Genomic DNA, 22,871 nt, shown 5'->3' with positions numbered 1-22,871 from the left:
ACACGATGGGAGACGTTTTCTGTGCTGGCAGAGTTTTTCCTAGCCAGACAGAGTGGAAAAGCTTTTTGCCGAGATGTAGACTACAAAAGACGCGAAAGACGAAGGTAGGATGCTCTTCGGAGCTAAGAGCCGCTGCCGGGCGTCTTTCGGCAGAAGCCGCGCTAAGGAGAGCACTGTGAGCGGCACAATCGTCTTTGCGCGAAGAAGCCGCTTCTTGGGCTCCGGGAGCCGGCGAGAGCGGCAGCTTCGGGAAGGTGAAGAAGCAAGCTGTACAACACTGGGATTGTGTGCGCACCTTGCCAACTGATAGAAAACAGTACCTTTGCACTCTCCTGGCTTTTCCAATCACATGAACATTCGATTGGAAGCTGTTTTGGACAACTTTTCTTTTCTTCCTGCCAAACACTTGGCAGACATCTCTGCAACGTCTAGAACACGATGGGAGATGTTTTCTGTGCTGGCACAGTTTTTCCTAGCCAGACAGAGTGGGAAAGCGTTTTTCCGAGATGTAGACAACAAAAGACGCGAAAGACTAAGGTAGGATGCTCTCCGGAGCTAAGAGCCGCTGCCGGGCGTCTTTCGGCAGAAGCCGCGCTAAGGAGAGCACTGTGAGCGGCAAAATCGTCTTTGCGCGAAGAAGCCGCTTCTTGGGCTCCGGGAGCCGGCGAGAGCGGCAGCTTCGGGAAGGTGAAGAAGCAAGCTGTACAACACTGGGATTGTGTGCGCACCTTGCCAACTGATAGAAAACAGTACCTTTGCACTCTCCTGGCTTTTCCAATCACATGAACATTCGATTGGAAGCTGTTTTGGACAACTTTTCTTTTCTTCCTGCCAAACACTTGGCAGACATCTCTGCAACTTCTAGAACACGATGGGAGATGTTTTCTGTGCTGGCACAGTTTTTCCTAGCCAGACAGAGTGGAAAAGCTTTTTGCCGAGATGTAGATGAGAAGAGGAGCTAAAGACGAAGGTAGGATGCTCTCCGGAGCTAAGAGCCGCTGCCGGGCGTCTTTCGGCAGAAGCCGCGCTAAGGAGAGCACTGTGAGCGGCACAATCGTCTTTGCGCGAAGAAGCCGCTTCTTGGGCTCCGGGAGCCGGCGAGAGCGGCAGCTTCGGGAAGGTGAAGAAGCAAGCTGTACCACACTGGGATTGTGTGCGCACCTTGCCAACTGATAGAAAACAGTACCTTTGCACTCTCCTGGCTTTTCCAATCACATGAACATTCGATTGGAAGCTGTTTTGGACAACTTTTCTTTTCTTCCTGCCAAACACTTGGCAGACATCTCTGCAACGTCTAGAACACGATGGGAGATGTTTTCTGTGCTGGCACAGTTTTTCCTAGACAGACAGAGTGGAAAAGCTTTTTGCCGAGATGTAGACTACAAAAGACGCGAAAGACGAAGGTAGGATGCTCTTCGGAGCTAAGAGCCGCTGCCGGGCGTCTTTCAGCAGAAGCCGCGCTAAGGAGAGCACTGTGAGCGGCACAATCGTCTTTGCGCGAAGAAGCCGCTTCTTGGGCTCCGGGAGCCGGCGAGAGCGGCAGCTTCGGGAAGGTGAAGAAGCAAGCTGTACAACACTGGGATTGTGCGCGCACCTTGCCAACTGATAGAAAACGGTACCTTTGCACTCTCCTGGCTTATCCAATCACATGAACATTCGATTGGAAGCTGTTTTGGACAACTTTTCTTTTCTTCCTGCCAGACACTTGGCAGACATCTCTGCAACGTCTAGAACACGATGGGAGATGTTTTCTGTGCTGGCACAGTTTTTCCTAGCCAGACAGAGTGGAAAAGCTTTTTGCCGAGATGTAGATGAGAAGAGGAGCTAAAGACGAAGGTAGGATGCTCTCCGGAGCTAAGAGCCGCTGCCGGGCGTCTTTCGGCAGAAGCCGCGCTAAGGAGAGCACTGTGAGCGGCACAATCGTCTTTGCGCGAAGAAGCCGCTTCTTGGGCTCCGGGAGCCGGCGAGAGCGGCAGCTTCGGGAAGGTGAAGAAGCAAGCTGTACCACACTGGGATTGTGTGCGCACCTTGCCAACTGATAGAAAACAGTACCTTTGCACTCTCCTGGCTTTTCCAATCACATGAACATTCGATTGGAAGCTGTTTTGGACAACTTTTCTTTTCTTCCTGCCAAACACTTGGCAGACATCTCTGCAACGTCTAGAACACGATGGGAGATGTTTTCTGTGCTGGCACAGTTTTTCCTAGCCAGACAGAGTGGGAAAGCGTTTTGCCGAGATGTAGACAACAAAAGACGCGAAAGACGAAGGTAGGATGCTCTCCGGAGCTAAGAGCCGCTGCCGGGCGTCTTTCGGCAGAAGCCGCGCTAAGGAGAGCACTGTGAGCGGCACAATCGTCTTTGCGCGAAGAAGCCGCTTCTTGGGCTCCGGGAGCCGGCGAGAGCGGCAGCTTCGGGAAGGTGAAGAAGCAAGCTGTACAACACTGGGATTGTGTGCGCACCTTGCCAACTGATAGAAAACAGTACCTTTGCACTCTCCTGGCTTTTCCAATCACATGAACATTCGATTGGAAGCTGTTTTGGACAACTTTTCTTTTCTTCCTGCCAAACACTTGGCAGACATCTCTGCAACGTCTAGAACACGATGGGAGATGTTTTCTGTGCTGGCACAGTTTTTCCTAGCCAGACAGAGTGGGAAAGCGTTTTGCCGAGATGTAGACAACAAAAGACGCGAAAGACGAAGGTAGGATGCTCTCCGGAGCTAAGAGCCGCTGCCGGGCGTCTTTCGGCAGAAGCCGCGCTAAGGAGAGCACTGTGAGCGGCACAATCGTCTTTGCGCGAAGAAGCCGCTTCTTGGGCTCCGGGAGCCGGCGAGAGCGGCAGCTTCGGGAAGGTGAAGAAGCAAGCTGTACAACACTGGGATTGTGTGCGCACCTTGCCAACTGATAGAAAACGGTACCTTTGCACTCTCCTGACTTTTCCAATCACATGAACATTCGATTGGAAGCTGTTTTGGACAACTTTTCTTTTCTTCCTGCCAAACACTTGGCAGACATCTCTGCAACTTCTAGAACACGATGGGAGATGTTTTCTGTGCTGGCACAGTTTTTCCTAGCCAGACAGAGTGGAAAAGCTTTTTGCCGAGATGTAGATGAGAAGAGGAGCTAAAGACGAAGGTAGGATGCTCTCCGGAGCTAAGAGCCGCTGCCGGGCGTCTTTCGGCAGAAGCCGCGCTAAGGAGAGCACTGTGAGCGGCACAATCGTCTTTGCGCGAAGAAGCCGCTTCTTGGGCTCCGGGAGCCGGCGAGAGCGGCAGCTTCGGGAAGGTGAAGAAGCAAGCTGTACAACACTGGGATTGTGTGCGCACCTTGCCAACTGATAGAAAACAGTACCTTTGCACTCTCCTGGCTTTTCCAATCACATGAACATTCGATTGGAAGCTGTTTTGGACAACTTTTCTTTTCTTCCTGCCAAACACTTGGCAGACATCTCTGCAACTTCTAGAACACGATGGGAGATGTTTTCTGTGCTGGCACAGTTTTTCCTAGCCAGACAGAGTGGAAAAGCTTTTTGCCGTGATGTAGATGAGAAGAGGAGCTAAAGACGAAGGTAGGATGCTCTCCGGAGCTAAGAGCCGCTGCCGGGCGTCTTTCGGCAGAAGCCGCGCTAAGGAGAGCACTGTGAGCGGCACAATCGTCTTTGCGCGAAGAAGCCGCTTCTTGGGCTCCGGGAGCCGGCGAGAGCGGCAGCTTCGGGAAGGTGAAGAAGCAAGCTGTACAACACTGGGATTGTGTGCGCACCTTGCCAACTGATAGAAAACAGTACCTTTGCACTCTCCTGGCTTTTCCAATCACATGAAATTCGATTGGAAGCTGTTTTGGACAACTTTTCTTTTCTTCCTGCCAAACACTTGGCAGACATCTCTGCAACGTCTAGAACATGATGGGAGATGTTTTCTGTGCTGGCACAATTTTTCCTAGCCAGATAGAGTGGGAAAGCGTTTTGCCGAGATGTAGACAACAAAAGACGCGAAAGACGAAGGTAGGATGCTCTCCGGAGCTAAGAGCCGCTGCCGGGCGTCTTTCGGCAGAAGCCGCGCTAAGGAGAGCACTGTGAGCGGCAAAATCGTCTTTGCGCGAAGAAGCCGCTTCTTGGGCTCCGGGAGCCGGCGAGAGCGGCAGCTTCGGGAAGGTGAAGAAGCAAGCTGTACAACACTGGGATTGTGTGCGCACCTTGCCAACTGATAGAAAACAGTACCTTTGCACTCTCCTGGCTTTTCCAATCACATGAACATTCGATTGGAAGCTGTTTTGGACAACTTTTCTTTTCTTCCTGCCAAACACTAGGCAGACATCTCTGCAACGTCTAGAACACGATGGGATATGTTTTCTGTGCTGGCACAGTTTTTCCTAGCCAGACAGAGTGGGAAAGCGTTTTGCCGAGATGTAGACAACAAAAGACGCGAAAGACGAAGGTAGGATGCTCTCCGGAGCTAAGAGCCGCTGCCAGGCGTCTTTCGGCAGAAGCCGCGCTAAGGAGAGCACTGTGAGCGGCAAAATCGTCTTTGCGCGAAGAAGCCGCTTCTTGGGCTCCGGGAGCCGGCGAGAGCGGCAGCTTCGGGAAGGTGAAGAAGCAAGCTGTACAACACTGGGATTGTGCGCGCACCTTGCCAACTGATAGAAAACAGTACCTTTGCACTCTCCTGGCTTTTCCAATCACATGAACATTCGATTGGAAGCTGTTTTGGACAACTTTTCTTTTCTTCCTGCCAAACACTTGGCAGACATCTCTGCAACTTCTAGAACACGATGGGAGATGTTTTCTGTGCTGGCACAGTTTTTCCTAGCCAGACAGAGTGGAAAAGCTTTTTGCCGTGATGTAGATGAGAAGAGGAGCTAAAGACGAAGGTAGGATGCTCTCCGGAGCTAAGAGCCGCTGCCGGGCGTCTTTCGGCAGAAGCCGCGCTAAGGAGAGCACTGTGAGCGGCACAATCGTCTTTGCGCGAAGAAGCCGCTTCTTGGGCTCCGGGAGCCGGCGAGAGCGGCAGCTTCGGGAAGGTGAAGAAGCAAGCTGTACAACACTGGGATTGTGCGCGCCCCTTGCCAACTGATAGAAAACGGTACCTTTGCACTCTCCTGGCTTTTCCAATCACATGAACATTCGATTGGAAGCTGTTTTGGACAACTTTTCTTTTCTTCCTGCCAAACACTTGGCAGACATCTCTGCAACGTCTAGAACACGATGGGAGATGTTTTCTGTGCTGGCACAGTTTTTCCTAGCCAGACAGAGTGGGAAAGCGTTTTGCCGAGATGTAGACAACAAAAGACGCGAAAGACGAAGGTAGGATGCTCTCCGGAGCTAAGAGCCGCTGCCGGGCGTCTTTCGGCAGAAGCCGCGCTAAGGAGAGCACTGTGAGCGGCACAATCGTCTTTGCGCGAAGAAGCCGCTTCTTGGGCTCCGGGAGCCGGCGAGAGCGGCAGCTTCGGGAAGGTGAAGAAGCAAGCTGTACAACACTGGGATTGTGCGCGCACCTTGCCAACTGATAGAAAACAGTACCTTTGCACTCTCCTGGCTTTTCCAATCACATGAACATTCGATTGGAAGCTGTTTTGGACAACTTTTCTTTTCTTCCTGCCAAACACTTGGCAGACATCTCTGCAACTTCTAGAACACGATGGGAGATGTTTTCTGTGCTGGCACAGTTTTTCCTAGCCAGACAGAGTGGAAAAGCTTTTTGCCGAGATGTAGATGAGAAGAGGAGCTAAAGACGAAGGTAGGATGCTCTCCGGAGCTAAGAGCCGCTGCCGGGCGTCTTTCGGCAGAAGCCGCGCTAAGGAGAGCACTGTGAGCGGCACAATCGTCTTTGCGCGAAGAAGCCGCTTCTTGGGCTCCGGGAGCCGGCGAGAGCGGCAGCTTCGGGAAGGTGAAGAAGCAAGCTGTACAACACTGGGATTGTGTGCGCACCTTGCCAACTGATAGAAAACAGTACCTTTGCACTCTCCTGGCTTTTCCAATCACATGAACATTCGATTGGAAGCTGTTTTGGACAACTTTTCTTTTCTTCCTGCCAAACACTTGGCAGACATCTCTGAAACTTCTAGAACACGATGGGAGATGTTTTCTGTGCTGGCACAGTTTTTCCTAGCCAGACAGAGTGGAAAAGCTTTTTGCCGTGATGTAGATGAGAAGAGGAGCTAAAGACGAAGGTAGGATGCTCTCCGGAGCTAAGAGCCGCTGCCGGGCGTCTTTCGGCAGAAGCCGCGCTAAGGAGAACACTGTGAGCGGCACAATCGTCTTTGCGCGAAGAAGCCGCTTCTTGGGCTCCGGGAGCCGGCGAGAGCGGCAGCTTCGGGAAGGTGAAGAAGCAAGCTGTACAACACTGGGATTGTGTGCGCACCTTGCCAACTGATAGAAAACAGTACCTTTGCACTCTCCTGACTTTTCCAATCACATGAACATTCGATTGGAAGCTGTTTTGGACAACTTTTCTTTTCTTCCTGCCAAACACTTGGCAGACATCTCTGCAACGTCTAGAACACGATGGGAGATGTTTTCTGTGCTGGCACAGTTTTTCCTAGCCAGACAGAGTGGGAAAGCGTTTTGCCGAGATGTAGACAACAAAAGACGCGAAAGACGAAGGTAGGATGCTCTCCCGAGCTAAGAGCAGCTGCCGGGCGTCTTTCGGCAGAAGCCGCGCTAAGGAGAGCACTGTGAGCGGCACAATCGTCTTTGCGCGAAGAAGCCGCTTCTTGGGCTCCGGGAGCCGGCGAGAGCGGCAGCTTCGGGAAGGTGAAGAAGCAAGCTGTACAACACTGGGATTGTGTGCGCACCTTGCCAACTGATAGAAAACAGTACCTTTGCACTCTCCTGGCTTTTCCAATCACATGAACATTCGATTGGAAGCTGTTTTGGACAACTTTTCTTTTCTTCCTGCCAAACACTTGGCAGACATCTCTGCAACGTCTAGAACACGATGGGAGATGTTTTCTGTGCTGGCACAGTTTTTCCTAGCCAGACAGAGTGGGAAAGCGTTTTGCCGAGATGTAGGCAACAAAAGACTCGAAAGACGAAGGTAGGATGCTCTCCGGAGCTAAGAGCCGCTGCCGGGCGTCTTTCGGCAGAAGCCGCGCTAAGGAGAGCACTGTGAGCGGCACAATCGTCTTTGCGCGAAGAAGCCGCTTCTTGGGCTCCGGGAGCCGGCGAGAGCGGCAGCTTCGGGAAGGTGAAGAAGCAAGCTGTACAACACTGGGATTGTGTGCGCACCTTGCCAACTGATAGAAAACGGTACCTTTGCACTCTCCTGACTTTTCCAATCACATGAACATTCGATTGGAAGCTGTTTTGGACAACTTTTCTTTTCTTCCTGCCAAACACTTGGCAGACATCTCTGCAACTTCTAGAACACGATGGGAGATGTTTTCTGTGCTGGCACAGTTTTTCCTAGCCAGACAGAGTGGAAAAGCTTTTTGCCGAGATGTAGATGAGAAGAGGAGCTAAAGACGAAGGTAGGATGCTCTCCGGAGCTAAGAGCCGCTGCCGGGCGTCTTTCGGCAGAAGCCGCGCTAAGGAGAGCACTGTGAGCGGCACAATCGTCTTTGCGCGAAGAAGCCGCTTCTTGGGCTCCGGGAGCCGGCGAGAGCGGCAGCTTCGGGAAGGTGAAGAAGCAAGCTGTACAACACTGGGATTGTGCGCGCACCTTGCCAACTGATAGAAAACAGTACCTTTGCACTCTCCTGGCTTTTCTAATCACATGAACATTCGATTGGAAGCTGTTTTGGACAACTTTTCTTTTCTTCCTGCCAAACACTTGGCAGACATCTGTGCAACTTCTAGAACACGATGGGAGATGTTTTCTGTGCTGGCACAGTTTTTCCTAGCCAGACAGAGTGGAAAAGCTTTTTGCCGTGATGTAGATGAGAAGAGGAGCTAAAGACGAAGGTAGGATGCTCTCCGGAGCTAAGAGCCGCTGCCGGGCGTCTTTCGGCAGAAGCCGCGCTAAGGAGAACACTGTGAGCGGCACAATCGTCTTTGCGCGAAGAAGCCGCTTCTTGGGCTCCGGGAGCCGGCGAGAGCGGCAGCTTCGGGAAGGTGAAGAAGCAAGCTGTACAACACTGGGATTGTGTGCGCACCTTGCCAACTGATAGAAAACGGTACCTTTGCACTCTCCTGACTTTTCCAATCACATGAACATTCGATTGGAAGCTGTTTTGGACAACTTTTCTTTTCTTCCTGCCAAACACTTGGCAGACATCTCTGCAACGTCTAGAACACGATGGGAGATGTTTTCTGTGCTGGCACAGTTTTTCCTAGCCAGACAGAGTGGGAAAGCGTTTTGCCGAGATGTAGACAACAAAAGACGCGAAAGACGAAGGTAGGATGCTCTCCGGAGCTAAGAGCCGCTGCCGGGCGTCTTTCGGCAGAAGCCGCGCTAAGGAGAGCACTGTGAGCGGCACAATCGTCTTTGCGCGAAGAAGCCGCTTCTTGGGCTCCGGGAGCCGGCGAGAGCGGCAGCTTCGGGAAGGTGAAGAAGCAAGCTGTACAACACTGGGATTGTGTGCGCACCTTGCCAACTGATAGAAAACAGTACCTTTGCACTCTCCTGGCTTTTCCAATCACATGAACATTCGATTGGAAGCTGTTTTGGACAACTTTTCTTTTCTTCCTGCCAAACACTTGGCAGACATCTCTGCAACTTCTAGAACATGATGGGAGATGTTTTCTGTGCTGGCACAGTTTTTCCTAGCCAGATAGAGTGGGAAAGCGTTTTGCCGAGATGTAGACAACAAAAGACGCGAAAGACAAAGGTAGGATGCTCTTCGGAGCTAAGAGCCGCTGCCGGGCGTCTTTCGGCAGAAGCCGCGCTAAGGAGAGCACTGTGAGCGGCACAATCGTCTTTGCGCGAAGAAGCCGCTTCTTGGGCTCCGGGAGCCGGCGAGAGCGGCAGCTTCGGGAAGGTGAAGAAGCAAGCTGTACAACACTGGGATTGTGTGCGCACCTTGCCAACTGATAGAAAACAGTACCTTTGCACTCTCCTGGCTTTTCCAATCACATGAACATTCGATTGGAAGCTGTTTTGGACAACTTTTCTTTTCTTCCTGCCAAACACTTGGCAGACATCTCTGCAACTTCTAGAACACGATGGGAGATGTTTTCTGTGCTGGCACAGTTTTTCCTAGCCAGACAGAGTGGAAAAGCTTTTTGCCGAAATGTAGATGAGAAGAGGAGCTAAAGACGAAGGTAGGATGCTCTCCGGAGCTAAGAGCCGCTGCCGGGCGTCTTTCGGCAGAAGCCGCGCTAAGGAGAGCACTGTGAGCGGCACAATCGTCTTTGCGCGAAGAAGCCGCTTCTTGGGCTCCGGGAGCCGGCGAGAGCGGCAGCTTCGGGAAGGTGAAGAAGCAAGCTGTACAACACTGGGATTGTGTGCGCACCTTGCCAACTGATAGAAAACAGTACCTTTGCACTCTCCTGGCTTTTCCAATCACATGAACATTCGATTGGAAGCTGTTTTGGACAACTTTTCTTTTCTTCCTGCCAAACACTTGGCAGACATCTCTGAAACTTCTAGAACACGATGGGAGATGTTTTCTGTGCTGGCACAGTTTTTCCTAGCCAGACAGAGTGGAAAAGCTTTTTGCCGTGATGTAGATGAGAAGAGGAGCTAAAGACGAAGGTAGGATGCTCTCCGGAGCTAAGAGCCGCTGCCGGGCGTCTTTCGGCAGAAGCCGCGCTAAGGAGAACACTGTGAGCGGCACAATCGTCTTTGCGCGAAGAAGCCGCTTCTTGGGCTCCGGGAGCCGGCGAGAGCGGCAGCTTTGGGAAGGTGAAGAAGCAAGCTGTACAACACTGGGATTGTGTGCGCACCTTGCCAACTGATAGAAAACAGTACCTTTGCACTCTCCTGACTTTTCCAATCACATGAACATTCGATTGGAAGCTGTTTTGGACAACTTTTCTTTTCTTCCTGCCAAACACTTGGCAGACATCTCTGCAACGTCTAGAACACGATGGGAGATGTTTTCTGTGCTGGCACAGTTTTTCCTAGCCAGACAGAGTGGGAAAGCGTTTTGCCGAGATGTAGACAACAAAAGACGCGAAAGACGAAGGTAGGATGCTCTCCGGAGCTAAGAGCCGCTGCCGGGCGTCTTTCGGCAGAAGCCGCGCTAAGGAGAGCACTGTGAGCGGCACAATCGTCTTTGCGCGAAGAAGCCGCTTCTTGGGCTCCGGGAGCCGGCGAGAGCGGCAGCTTCGGGAAGGTGAAGAAGCAAGCTGTACAACACTGGGATTGTGTGCGCACCTTGCCAACTGATAGAAAACAGTACCTTTGCACTCTCCTGGCTTTTCCAATCACATGAACATTCGATTGGAAGCTGTTTTGGACAACTTTTCTTTTCTTCCTGCCAAACACTTGGCAGACATCTCTGCAACGTCTAGAACACGATGGGAGATGTTTTCTGTGCTGGCACAGTTTTTCCTAGCCAGACAGAGTGGGAAAGCGTTTTGCCGAGATGTAGGCAACAAAAGACGCGAAAGACGAAGGTAGGATGCTCTCCGGAGCTAAGAGCCGCTGCCGGGCGTCTTTCGGCAGAAGCCGCGCTAAGGAGAGCACTGTGAGCGGCACAATCGTCTTTGCGCGAAGAAGCCGCTTCTTGGGCTCCGGGAGCCGGCGAGAGCGGCAGCTTCGGGAAGGTGAAGAAGCAAGCTGTACAACACTGGGATTGTGTGCGCACCTTGCCAACTGATAGAAAACGGTACCTTTGCACTCTCCTGACTTTTCCAATCACATGAACATTCGATTGGAAGCTGTTTTGGACAACTTTTCTTTTCTTCCTGCCAAACACTTGGCAGACATCTCTGCAACTTCTAGAACACGATGGGAGATGTTTTCTGTGCTGGCACAGTTTTTCCTAGCCAGACAGAGTGGAAAAGCTTTTTGCCGAGATGTAGATGAGAAGAGGAGCTAAAGACGAAGGTAGGATGCTCTCCGGAGCTAAGAGCCGCTGCCGGGCGTCTTTCGGCAGAAGCCGCGCTAAGGAGAGCACTGTGAGCGGCACAATCGTCTTTGCGCGAAGAAGCCGCTTCTTGGGCTCCGGGAGCCGGCGAGAGCGGCAGCTTCGGGAAGGTGAAGAAGCAAGCTGTACAACACTGGGATTGTGCGCGCACCTTGCCAACTGATAGAAAACAGTACCTTTGCACTCTCCTGGCTTTTCTAATCACATGAACATTCGATTGGAAGCTGTTTTGGACAACTTTTCTTTTCTTCCTGCCAAACACTTGGCAGACATCTGTGCAACTTCTAGAACACGATGGGAGATGTTTTCTGTGCTGGCACAGTTTTTCCTAGCCAGACAGAGTGGAAAAGCTTTTTGCCGTGATGTAGATGAGAAGAGGAGCTAAAGACGAAGGTAGGATGCTCTCCGGAGCTAAGAGCCGCTGCCGGGCGTCTTTCGGCAGAAGCCGCGCTAAGGAGAACACTGTGAGCGGCACAATCGTCTTTGCGCGAAGAAGCCGCTTCTTGGGCTCCGGGAGCCGGCGAGAGCGGCAGCTTCGGGAAGGTGAAGAAGCAAGCTGTACAACACTGGGATTGTGTGCGCACCTTGCCAACTGATAGAAAACGGTACCTTTGCACTCTCCTGACTTTTCCAATCACATGAACATTCGATTGGAAGCTGTTTTGGACAACTTTTCTTTTCTTCCTGCCAAACACTTGGCAGACATCTCTGCAACGTCTAGAACACGATGGGAGATGTTTTCTGTGCTGGCACAGTTTTTCCTAGCCAGACAGAGTGGGAAAGCGTTTTGCCGAGATGTAGACAACAAAAGACGCGAAAGACGAAGGTAGGATGCTCTCCGGAGCTAAGAGCCGCTGCCGGGCGTCTTTCGGCAGAAGCCGCGCTAAGGAGAGCACTGTGAGCGGCACAATCGTCTTTGCGCGAAGAAGCCGCTTCTTGGGCTCCGGGAGCCGGCGAGAGCGGCAGCTTCGGGAAGGTGAAGAAGCAAGCTGTACAACACTGGGATTGTGTGCGCACCTTGCCAACTGATAGAAAACAGTACCTTTGCACTCTCCTGGCTTTTCCAATCACATGAACATTCGATTGGAAGCTGTTTTGGACAACTTTTCTTTTCTTCCTGCCAAACACTTGGCAGACATCTCTGCAACTTCTAGAACATGATGGGAGATGTTTTCTGTGCTGGCACAGTTTTTCCTAGCCAGATAGAGTGGGAAAGCGTTTTGCCGAGATGTAGACAACAAAAGACGCGAAAGACAAAGGTAGGATGCTCTTCGGAGCTAAGAGCCGCTGCCGGGCGTCTTTCGGCAGAAGCCGCGCTAAGGAGAGCACTGTGAGCGGCACAATCGTCTTTGCGCGAAGAAGCCGCTTCTTGGGCTCCGGGAGCCGGCGAGAGCGGCAGCTTCGGGAAGGTGAAGAAGCAAGCTGTACAACACTGGGATTGTGTGCGCACCTTGCCAACTGATAGAAAACAGTACCTTTGCACTCTCCTGGCTTTTCCAATCACATGAACATTCGATTGGAAGCTGTTTTGGACAACTTTTCTTTTCTTCCTGCCAAACACTTGGCAGACATCTCTGCAACTTCTAGAACACGATGGGAGATGTTTTCTGTGCTGGCACAGTTTTTCCTAGCCAGACAGAGTGGGAAAGCGTTTTGCCGAGATGTAGGCAACAAAAGACGCGAAAGACGAAGGTAGGATGCTCTTCGGAGCTAAGAGCCGCTGCCGGGCGTCTTTCGGCAGAAGCCGCGCTAAGGAGAGCACTGTGAGCGGCACAATCGTCTTTGCGCGAAGAAGCCGCTTCTTGGGCTCCGGGAGCCGGCGAGAGCGGCAGCTTCGGGAAGGTGAAGAAGCAAGCTGTACAACACTGGGATTGTGCGCGCACCTTGCCAACTGATAGAAAACAGTACCTTTGCACTCTCCTGGCTTTTCTAATCACATGAACATTCGATTGGAAGCTGTTTTGGACAACTTTTCTTTTCTTCCTGCCAAACACTTGGCAGACATCTGTGCAACTTCTAGAACACGATGGGAGATGTTTTCTGTGCTGGCACAGTTTTTCCTAGCCAGACAGAGTGGAAAAGCTTTTTGCCGAGATGTAGATGAGAAGAGGAGCTAAAGACGAAGGTAGGATGCTCTCCGGAGCTAAGAGCCGCTGCCGGGCGTCTTTCGGCAGAAGCCGCGCTAAGGAGAGCACTGTGAGCGGCACAATCGTCTTTGCGCGAAGAAGCCGCTTCTTGGGCTCCGGGAGCCGGCGAGAGCGGCAGCTTCGGGAAGGTGAAGAAGCAAGCTGTACAACACTGGGATTGTGCGCGCACCTTGCCAACTGATAGAAAACAGTACCTTTGCACTCTCCTGGCTTTTCTAATCACATGAACATTCGATTGGAAGCTGTTTTGGACAACTTTTCTTTTCTTCCTGCCAAACACTTGGCAGACATCTGTGCAACTTCTAGAACACGATGGGAGATGTTTTCTGTGCTGGCACAGTTTTTCCTAGCCAGACAGAGTGGAAAAGCTTTTTGCCGAGATGTAGATGAGAAGAGGAGCTAAAGACGAAGGTAGGATGCTCTCCGGAGCTAAGAGCCGCTGCCGGGCGTCTTTCGGCAGAAGCCGCGCTAAGGAGAACACTGTGAGCGGCACAATCGTCTTTGCGCGAAGAAGCCGCTTCTTGGGCTCCGGGAGCCGGCGAGAGCGGCAGCTTCGGGAAGGTGAAGAAGCAAGCTGTACAACACTGGGATTGTGTGCGCACCTTGCCAACTGATAGAAAACGGTACCTTTGCACTCTCCTGACTTTTCCAATCACATGAACATTCGATTGGAAGCTGTTTTGGACAACTTTTCTTTTCTTCCTGCCAAACACTTGGCAGACATCTCTGCAACGTCTAGAACACGATGGGAGATGTTTTCTGTGCTGGCACAGTTTTTCCTAGCCAGACAGAGTGGGAAAGCGTTTTGCCGAGATGTAGACAACAAAAGACGCGAAAGACGAAGGTAGGATGCTCTCCGGAGCTAAGAGCCGCTGCCGGGCGTCTTTCGGCAGAAGCCGCGCTAAGGAGAGCACTGTGAGCGGCACAATCGTCTTTGCGCGAAGAAGCCGCTTCTTGGGCTCCGGGAGCCGGCGAGAGCGGCAGCTTCGGGAAGGTGAAGAAGCAAGCTGTACAACACTGGGATTGTGTGCGCACCTTGCCAACTGATAGAAAACAGTACCTTTGCACTCTCCTGGCTTTTCCAATCACATGAACATTCGATTGGAAGCTGTTTTGGACAACTTTTCTTTTCTTCCTGCCAAACACTTGGCAGACATCTCTGCAACTTCTAGAACATGATGGGAGATGTTTTCTGTGCTGGCACAGTTTTTCCTAGCCAGATAGAGTGGGAAAGCGTTTTGCCGAGATGTAGACAACAAAAGACGCGAAAGACAAAGGTAGGATGCTCTTCGGAGCTAAGAGCCGCTGCCGGGCGTCTTTCGGCAGAAGCCGCGCTAAGGAGAGCACTGTGAGCGGCACAATCGTCTTTGCGCGAAGAAGCCGCTTCTTGGGCTCCGGGAGCCGGCGAGAGCGGCAGCTTCGGGAAGGTGAAGAAGCAAGCTGTACAACACTGGGATTGTGTGCGCACCTTGCCAACTGATAGAAAACAGTACCTTTGCACTCTCCTGGCTTTTCCAATCACATGAACATTCGATTGGAAGCTGTTTTGGACAACTTTTCTTTTCTTCCTGCCAAACACTTGGCAGACATCTCTGCAACTTCTAGAACACGATGGGAGATGTTTTCTGTGCTGGCACAGTTTTTCCTAGCCAGACAGAGTGGGAAAGCGTTTTGCCGAGATGTAGGCAACAAAAGACGCGAAAGACGAAGGTAGGATGCTCTTCGGAGCTAAGAGCCGCTGCCGGGCGTCTTTCGGCAGAAGCCGCGCTAAGGAGAGCACTGTGAGCGGCACAATCGTCTTTGCGCGAAGAAGCCGCTTCTTGGGCTCCGGGAGCCGGCGAGAGCGGCAGCTTCGGGAAGGTGAAGAAGCAAGCTGTACAACACTGGGATTGTGCGCGCACCTTGCCAACTGATAGAAAACAGTACCTTTGCACTCTCCTGGCTTTTCTAATCACATGAACATTCGATTGGAAGCTGTTTTGGACAACTTTTCTTTTCTTCCTGCCAAACACTTGGCAGACATCTGTGCAACTTCTAGAACACGATGGAGATGTTTTCTGTGCTGGCACAGTTTTTCCTAGCCAGACAGAGTGGAAAAGCTTTTTGCCGAGATGTAGATGAGAAGAGGAGCTAAAGACGAAGGTAGGATGCTCTCCGGAGCTAAGAGCCGCTGCCGGGCGTCTTTCGGCAGAAGCCGCGCTAAGGAGAGCACTGTGAGCGGCACAATCGTCTTTGCGCGAAGAAGCCGCTTCTTGGGCTCCGGGAGCCGGCGAGAGCGGCAGCTTCGGGAAGGTGAAGAAGCAAGCTGTACAACACTGGGATTGTGCGCGCACCTTGCCAACTGATAGAAAACAGTACCTTTGCACTCTCCTGGCTTTTCTAATCACATGAACATTCGATTGGAAGCTGTTTTGGACAACTTTTCTTTTCTTCCTGCCAAACACTTGGCAGACATCTGTGCAACTTCTAGAACACGATGGGAGATGTTTTCTGTGCTGGCACAGTTTTTCCTAGCCAGACAGAGTGGAAAAGCTTTTTGCCGAGATGTAGATGAGAAGAGGAGCTAAAGACGAAGGTAGGATGCTCTCCGGAGCTAAGAGCCGCTGCCGGGCGTCTTTCGGCAGAAGCCGCGCTAAGGAGAACACTGTGAGCGGCACAATCGTCTTTGCGCGAAGAAGCCGCTTCTTGGGCTCCGGGAGCCGGCGAGAGCGGCAGCTTCGGGAAGGTGAAGAAGCAAGCTGTACAACACTGGGATTGTGTGCGCACCTTGCCAACTGATAGAAAACAGTACCTTTGCACTCTCCTGGCTTTTCCAATCACATGAACATTCGATTGGAAGCTGTTTTGGACAACTTTTCTTTTCTTCCTGCCAAACACTTGGCAGACATCTCTGCAACTTCTAGAACATGATGGGAGATGTTTTCTGTGCTGGCACAGTTTTTCCTAGCCAGATAGAGTGGGAAAGCGTTTTGCCGAGATGTAGACAACAAAAGACGCGAAAGACAAAGGTAGGATGCTCTTCGGAGCTAAGAGCCGCTGCCGGGCGTCTTTCGGCAGAAGCCGCGCTAAGGAGAGCACTGTGAGCGGCACAATCGTCTTTGCGCGAAGAAGCCGCTTCTTGGGCTCCGGGAGCCGGCGAGAGCGGCAGCTTCGGGAAGGTGAAGAAGCAAGCTGTACAACACTGGGATTGTGTGCGCACCTTGCCAACTGATAGAAAACAGTACCTTTGCACTCTCCTGGCTTTTCCAATCACATGAACATTCGATTGGAAGCTGTTTTGGACAACTTTTCTTTTCTTCCTGCCAAACACTTGGCAGACATCTCTGCAACTTCTAGAACACGATGGGAGATGTTTTCTGTGCTGGCACAGTTTTTCCTAGACAGACAGAGTGGAAAAGCATTTTGCCGAGATGTAGATGAGAAGAGGAGCTAAAGACGAAGGTAGGATGCTCTCCGGAGCTAAGAGCCGCTGCCGGGCGTCTTTCGGCAGAAGCCGCGCTAAGGAGAGCACTGTGAGCGGCACAATCGTCTTTGCGCGAAGAAGCCGCTTCTTGGGCTCCGGGAGCCGGCGAGAGCGGCAGCTTCGGGAAGGTGAAGAAGCAAGCTGTACAACACTGGGATTGTGTGCGCACCTTGCCAACTGATAGAAAACGGTACCTTTGCACTCTCCTGACTTTTCCAATCACATGAACATTCGATTGGAAGCTGTTTTGGACAACTTTTCTTTTCTTCCTGCCAAACACTTGGCAGACATCTCTGCAACTTCTAGAACACGATGGGAGATGTTTTCTGTGCTGGCACAGTTTTTCCTAGCCAGACAGAGTGGAAAAGCTTTTTGCCGAGATGTAGATGAGAAGAGGAGCTAAAGACGAAGGTAGGATGCTCTCCGGAGCTAAGAGCCGCTGCCGGGCGTCTTTCGGCAGAAGCCGCGCTAAGGAGAGCACTGTGAGCGGCACAATCGTCTTTGCGCGAAGAAGCCGCTTCTTGGGCTCCGGGAGCCGGCGAGAGCGGCAGCTTCGGGAAGGTGAAGAAGCAAGCTGTACAACACTGGGATTGTGCGCGCACCTTGCCAACTGATAGAAAACAGTACCTTTGCACTCTCCTGGCTTTTCTAATCACATGAACATTCGATTGAAGCTGTTTTGGACAACTTTTCTTTTCTTCCTGCCAAACACTTGGCAGACATCTGTGCAACTTCTAGAACACGATGGGAGATGTTTTCTGTGCTGGCACAGTTTTTCCTAGCCAGACAGAGTGGAAAAGCTTTTTGCCGTGATGTAGATGAGAAGAGGAGCTAAAGACGAAGGTAGGATGCTCTCCGGAGCTAAGAGCCGCTGCCGGGCGTCTTTCGGCAGAAGCCGCGCTAAGGAGAACACTGTGAGCGGCACAATCGTCTTTGCGCGAAGAAGCCGCTTCTTGGGCTCCGGGAGCCGGCGAGAGCGGCAGCTTCGGGAAGGTGAAGAAGCAAGCTGTACAACACTGGGATTGTGTGCGCACCTTGCCAACTGATAGAAAACGGTACCTTTGCACTCTCCTGACTTTTCCAATCACATGAACATTCGATTGGAAGCTGTTTTGGACAACTTTTCTTTTCTTCCTGCCAAACACTTGGCAGACATCTCTGCAACGTCTAGAACACGATGGGAGATGTTTTCTGTGCTGGCACAGTTTTTCCTAGCCAGACAGAGTGGGAAAGCGTTTTGCCGAGATGTAGACAACAAAAGACGCGAAAGACGAAGGTAGGATGCTCTCCGGAGCTAAGAGCCGCTGCCGGGCGTCTTTCGGCAGAAGCCGCGCTAAGGAGAGCACTGTGAGCGGCACAATCGTCTTTGCGCGAAGAAGCCGCTTCTTGGGCTCCGGGAGCCGGCGAGAGCGGCAGCTTCGGGAAGGTGAAGAAGCAAGCTGTACAACACTGGGATTGTGTGCGCACCTTGCCAACTGATAGAAAACAGTACCTTTGCACTCTCCTGGCTTTTCCAATCACATGAACATTCGATTGGAAGCTGTTTTGGACAACTTTTCTTTTCTTCCTGCCAAACACTTGGCAGACATCTCTGCAACTTCTAGAACATGATGGGAGATGTTTTCTGTGCTGGCACAGTTTTTCCTAGCCAGATAGAGTGGGAAAGCGTTTTGCCGAGATGTAGACAACAAAAGACGCGAAAGACAAAGGTAGGATGCTCTTCGGAGCTAAGAGCCGCTGCCGGGCGTCTTTCGGCAGAAGCCGCGCTAAGGAGAGCACTGTGAGCGGCACAATCGTCTTTGCGCGAAGAAGCCGCTTCTTGGGCTCCGGGAGCCGGCGAGAGCGGCAGCTTCGGGAAGGTGAAGAAGCAAGCTGTACAACACTGGGATTGTGTGCGCACCTTGCCAACTGATAGAAAACAGTACCTTTGCACTCTCCTGGCTTTTCCAATCACATGAACATTCGATTGGAAGCTGTTTTGGACAACTTTTCTTTTCTTCCTGCCAAACACTTGGCAGACATCTCTGCAACTTCTAGAACACGATGGGAGATGTTTTCTGTGCTGGCACAGTTTTTCCTAGCCAGACAGAGTGGGAAAGCGTTTTGCCGAGATGTAGGCAACAAAAGACGCGAAAGACGAAGGTAGGATGCTCTTCGGAGCTAAGAGCCGCTGCCGGGCGTCTTTCGGCAGAAGCCGCGCTAAGGAGAGCACTGTGAGCGGCACAATCGTCTTTGCGCGAAGAAGCCGCTTCTTGGGCTCCGGGAGCCGGCGAGAGCGGCAGCTTCGGGAAGGTGAAGAAGCAAGCTGTACAACACTGGGATTGTGCGCGCACCTTGCCAACTGATAGAAAACAGTACCTTTGCACTCTCCTGGCTTTTCTAATCACATGAACATTCGATTGGAAGCTGTTTTGGACAACTTTTCTTTTCTTCCTGCCAAACACTTGGCAGACATCTGTGCAACTTCTAGAACACGATGGGAGATGTTTTCTGTGCTGGCACAGTTTTTCCTAGCCAGACAGAGTGGAAAAGCTTTTTGCCGAGATGTAGATGAGAAGAGGAGCTAAAGACGAAGGTAGGATGCTCTCCGGAGCTAAGAGCCGCTGCCGGGCGTCTTTCGGCAGAAGCCGCGCTAAGGAGAGCACTGTGAGCGGCACAATCGTCTTTGCGCGAAGAAGCCGCTTCTTGGGCTCCGGGAGCCGGCGAGAGCGGCAGCTTCGGGAAGGTGAAGAAGCAAGCTGTACAACACTGGGATTGTGCGCGCACCTTGCCAACTGATAGAAAACAGTACCTTTGCACTCTCCTGGCTTTTCTAATCACATGAACATTCGATTGGAAGCTGTTTTGGACAACTTTTCTTTTCTTCCTGCCAAACACTTGGCAGACATCTGTGCAACTTCTAGAACACGATGGGAGATGTTTTCTGTGCTGGCACAGTTTTTCCTAGCCAGACAGAGTGGAAAAGCTTTTTGCCGTGATGTAGATGAGAAGAGGAGCTAAAGACGAAGGTAGGATGCTCTCCGGAGCTAAGAGCCGCTGCCGGGCGTCTTTCGGCAGAAGCCGCGCTAAGGAGAACACTGTGAGCGGCACAATCGTCTTTGCGCGAAGAAGCCGCTTCTTGGGCTCCGGGAGCCGGCGAGAGCGGCAGCTTCGGGAAGGTGAAGAAGCAAGCTGTACAACACTGGGATTGTGTGCGCACCTTGCCAACTGATAGAAAACGGTACCTTTGCACTCTCCTGACTTTTCCAATCACATGAACATTCGATTGGAAGCTGTTTTGGACAACTTTTCTTTTCTTCCTGCCAAACACTTGGCAGACATCTCTGCAACGTCTAGAACACGATGGGAGATGTTTTCTGTGCTGGCACAGTTTTTCCTAGCCAGACAGAGTGGGAAAGCGTTTTGCCGAGATGTAGACAACAAAAGACGCGAAAGACGAAGGTAGGATGCTCTCCGGAGCTAAGAGCCGCTGCCGGGCGTCTTTCGGCAGAAGCCGCGCTAAGGAGAGCACTGTGAGCGGCACAATCGTCTTTGCGCGAAGAAGCCGCTTCTTGGGCTCCGGGAGCCGGCGAGAGCGGCAGCTTCGGGAAGGTGAAGAAGCAAGCTGTACAACACTGGGATTGTGTGCGCACCTTGCCAACTGATAGAAAACAGTACCTTTGCACTCTCCTGGCTTTTCCAATCACATGAACATTCGATTGGAAGCTGTTTTGGACAACTTTTCTTTTCTTCCTGCCAAACACTTGGCAGACATCTCTGCAACTTCTAGAACATGATGGGAGATGTTTTCTGTGCTGGCACAGTTTTTCCTAGCCAGATAGAGTGGGAAAGCGTTTTGCCGAGATGTAGACAACAAAAGACGCGAAAGACAAAGGTAGGATGCTCTTCGGAGCTAAGAGCCGCTGCCGGGCGTCTTTCGGCAGAAGCCGCGCTAAGGAGAGCACTGTGAGCGGCACAATCGTCTTTGCGCGAAGAAGCCGCTTCTTGGGCTCCGGGAGCCGGCGAGAGCGGCAGCTTCGGGAAGGTGAAGAAGCAAGCTGTACAACACTGGGATTGTGTGCGCACCTTGCCAACTGATAGAAAACAGTACCTTTGCACTCTCCTGGCTTTTCCAATCACATGAACATTCGATTGGAAGCTGTTTTGGACAACTTTTCTTTTCTTCCTGCCAAACACTTGGCAGACATCTCTGCAACTTCTAGAACACGATGGGAGATGTTTTCTGTGCTGGCACAGTTTTTCCTAGACAGACAGAGTGGAAAAGCATTTTGCCGAGATGTAGATGAGAAGAGGAGCTAAAGACGAAGGTAGGATGCTCTCCGGAGCTAAGAGCCGCTGCCGGGCGTCTTTCGGCAGAAGCCGCGCTAAGGAGAGCACTGTGAGCGGCACAATCGTCTTTGCGCGAAGAAGCCGCTTCTTGGGCTCCGGGAGCCGGCGAGAGCGGCAGCTTCGGGAAGGTGAAGAAGCAAGCTGTACCACACTGGGATTGTGTGCGCACCTTGCCAACTGATAGACAACAGTACCTTTGCACTCTCCTGGCTTTTCCAATCACATGAACATTCGATTGGAAGCTGTTTTGGACAACTTTTCTTTTCTTCCTGCCAAACACTTGGCAGACATCTCTGCAACGTCTAGAACACGATGGGAGATGTTTTCTGTGCTGGCACTGTTTTTCCTAGCCAGACAGAGTGGGAAAGCGTTTTGCCGAGATGTAGACAACAAAAGACGCGAAAGACGAAGGTAGGATGCTCTCCGGAGCTAAGAGCCGCTGCCGGGCGTCTTTCGGCAGAAGCCGCGCTAAGGAGAGCACTGTGAGCGGCAAAATCGTCTTTGCGCGAAGAAGCCGCTTCTTGGGCTCCGGGAGCCGGTGAGAGCGGCAGCTTCGGGAAGGTGAAGAAGCAAGCTGTACAACACTGGGATTGTGTGCGCACCTTGCCAACTGATAGAAAACAGTACCTTTGCACTCTCCTGGCTTTTCCAATCACATGAACATTCGATTGGAAGCTGTTTTGGACAACTTTTCTTTTCTTCCTGCCAAACACTAGGCAGACATCTCTGCAACGTCTAGAACACGATGGGATATGTTTTCTGTGCTGGCACAGTTTTTCCTAGCCAGACAGAGTGGGAAAGCGTTTTGCCGAGATGTAGACAACAAAAGACGCGAAAGACGAAGGTAGGATGCTCTCCGGAGCTAAGAGCCGCTGCCGGGCGTCTTTCGGCAGAAGCCGCGCTAAGGAGAGCACTGTGAGCGGCAAAATCGTCTTTGCGCGAAGAAGCCGCTTCTTGGGCTCCGGGAGCCGGCGAGAGCGGCAGCTTCGGGAAGGTGAAGAAGCAAGCTGTACAACACTGGGATTGTGCGCGCACCTTGCCAACTGATAGAAAACAGTACCTTTGCACTCTCCTGGCTTTTCCAATCACATGAACATTCGATTGGAAGCTGTTTTGGACAACTTTTCTTTTCTTCCTGCCAAACACTTGGCAGACATCTCTGCAACTTCTAGAACACGATGGGAGATGTTTTCTGTGCTGGCACAGTTTTTCCTAGCCAGACAGAGTGGAAAAGCTTTTTGCCGAGATGTAGATGAGAAGAGGAGCTAAAGACGAAGGTAGGATGCTCTCCGGAGCTAAGAGCCGCTGCCGGGCGTCTTTCGGCAGAAGCCGCGCTAAGGAGAGCACTGTGAGCGGCACAATCGTCTTTGCGCGAAGAAGCCGCTTCTTGGGCTCCGGGAGCCGGCGAGAGCGGCAGCTTCGGGAAGGTGAAGAAGCAAGCTGTACAACACTGGGATTGTGTGCGCACCTTGCCAACTGATAGAAAACAGTACCTTTGCACTCTCCTGGCTTTTCCAATCACATGAACATTCGATTGGAAGCTGTTTTGGACAACTTTTCTTTTCTTCCTGCCAAACACTTGGCAGACATCTCTGCAACGTCTAGAACACGATGGGAGATGTTTTCTGTGCTGGCACAGTTTTTCCTAGACAGACAGAGTGGGAAAGCGTTTTGCCGAGATGTAGACAACAAAAGACGCGAAAGACGAAGGTAGGATGCTCTCCGGAGCTAAGAGCCGCTGCCGGGCGTCTTTCGGCAGAAGCCGCGCTAAGGAGAGCACTGTGAGCGGCACAATCGTCTTTGCGCGAAGAAGCCGCTTCTTGGGCTCCGGGAGCCGGCGAGAGCGGCAGCTTCGGGAAGGTGAAGAAGCAAGCTGTACAACACTGGGATTGTGTGCGCACCTTGCCAACTGATAGAAAACAGTACCTTTGCACTCTCCTGGCTTTTCCAATCACATGAACATT

This window comes from Melospiza melodia, chromosome W (assembly GCF_035770615.1).
Source record: "Melospiza melodia melodia isolate bMelMel2 chromosome W, bMelMel2.pri, whole genome shotgun sequence".
NCBI lineage: Eukaryota > Metazoa > Chordata > Aves > Passeriformes > Passerellidae > Melospiza > Melospiza melodia.
Note: the sequence above shows the minus strand (reverse complement) of the source record.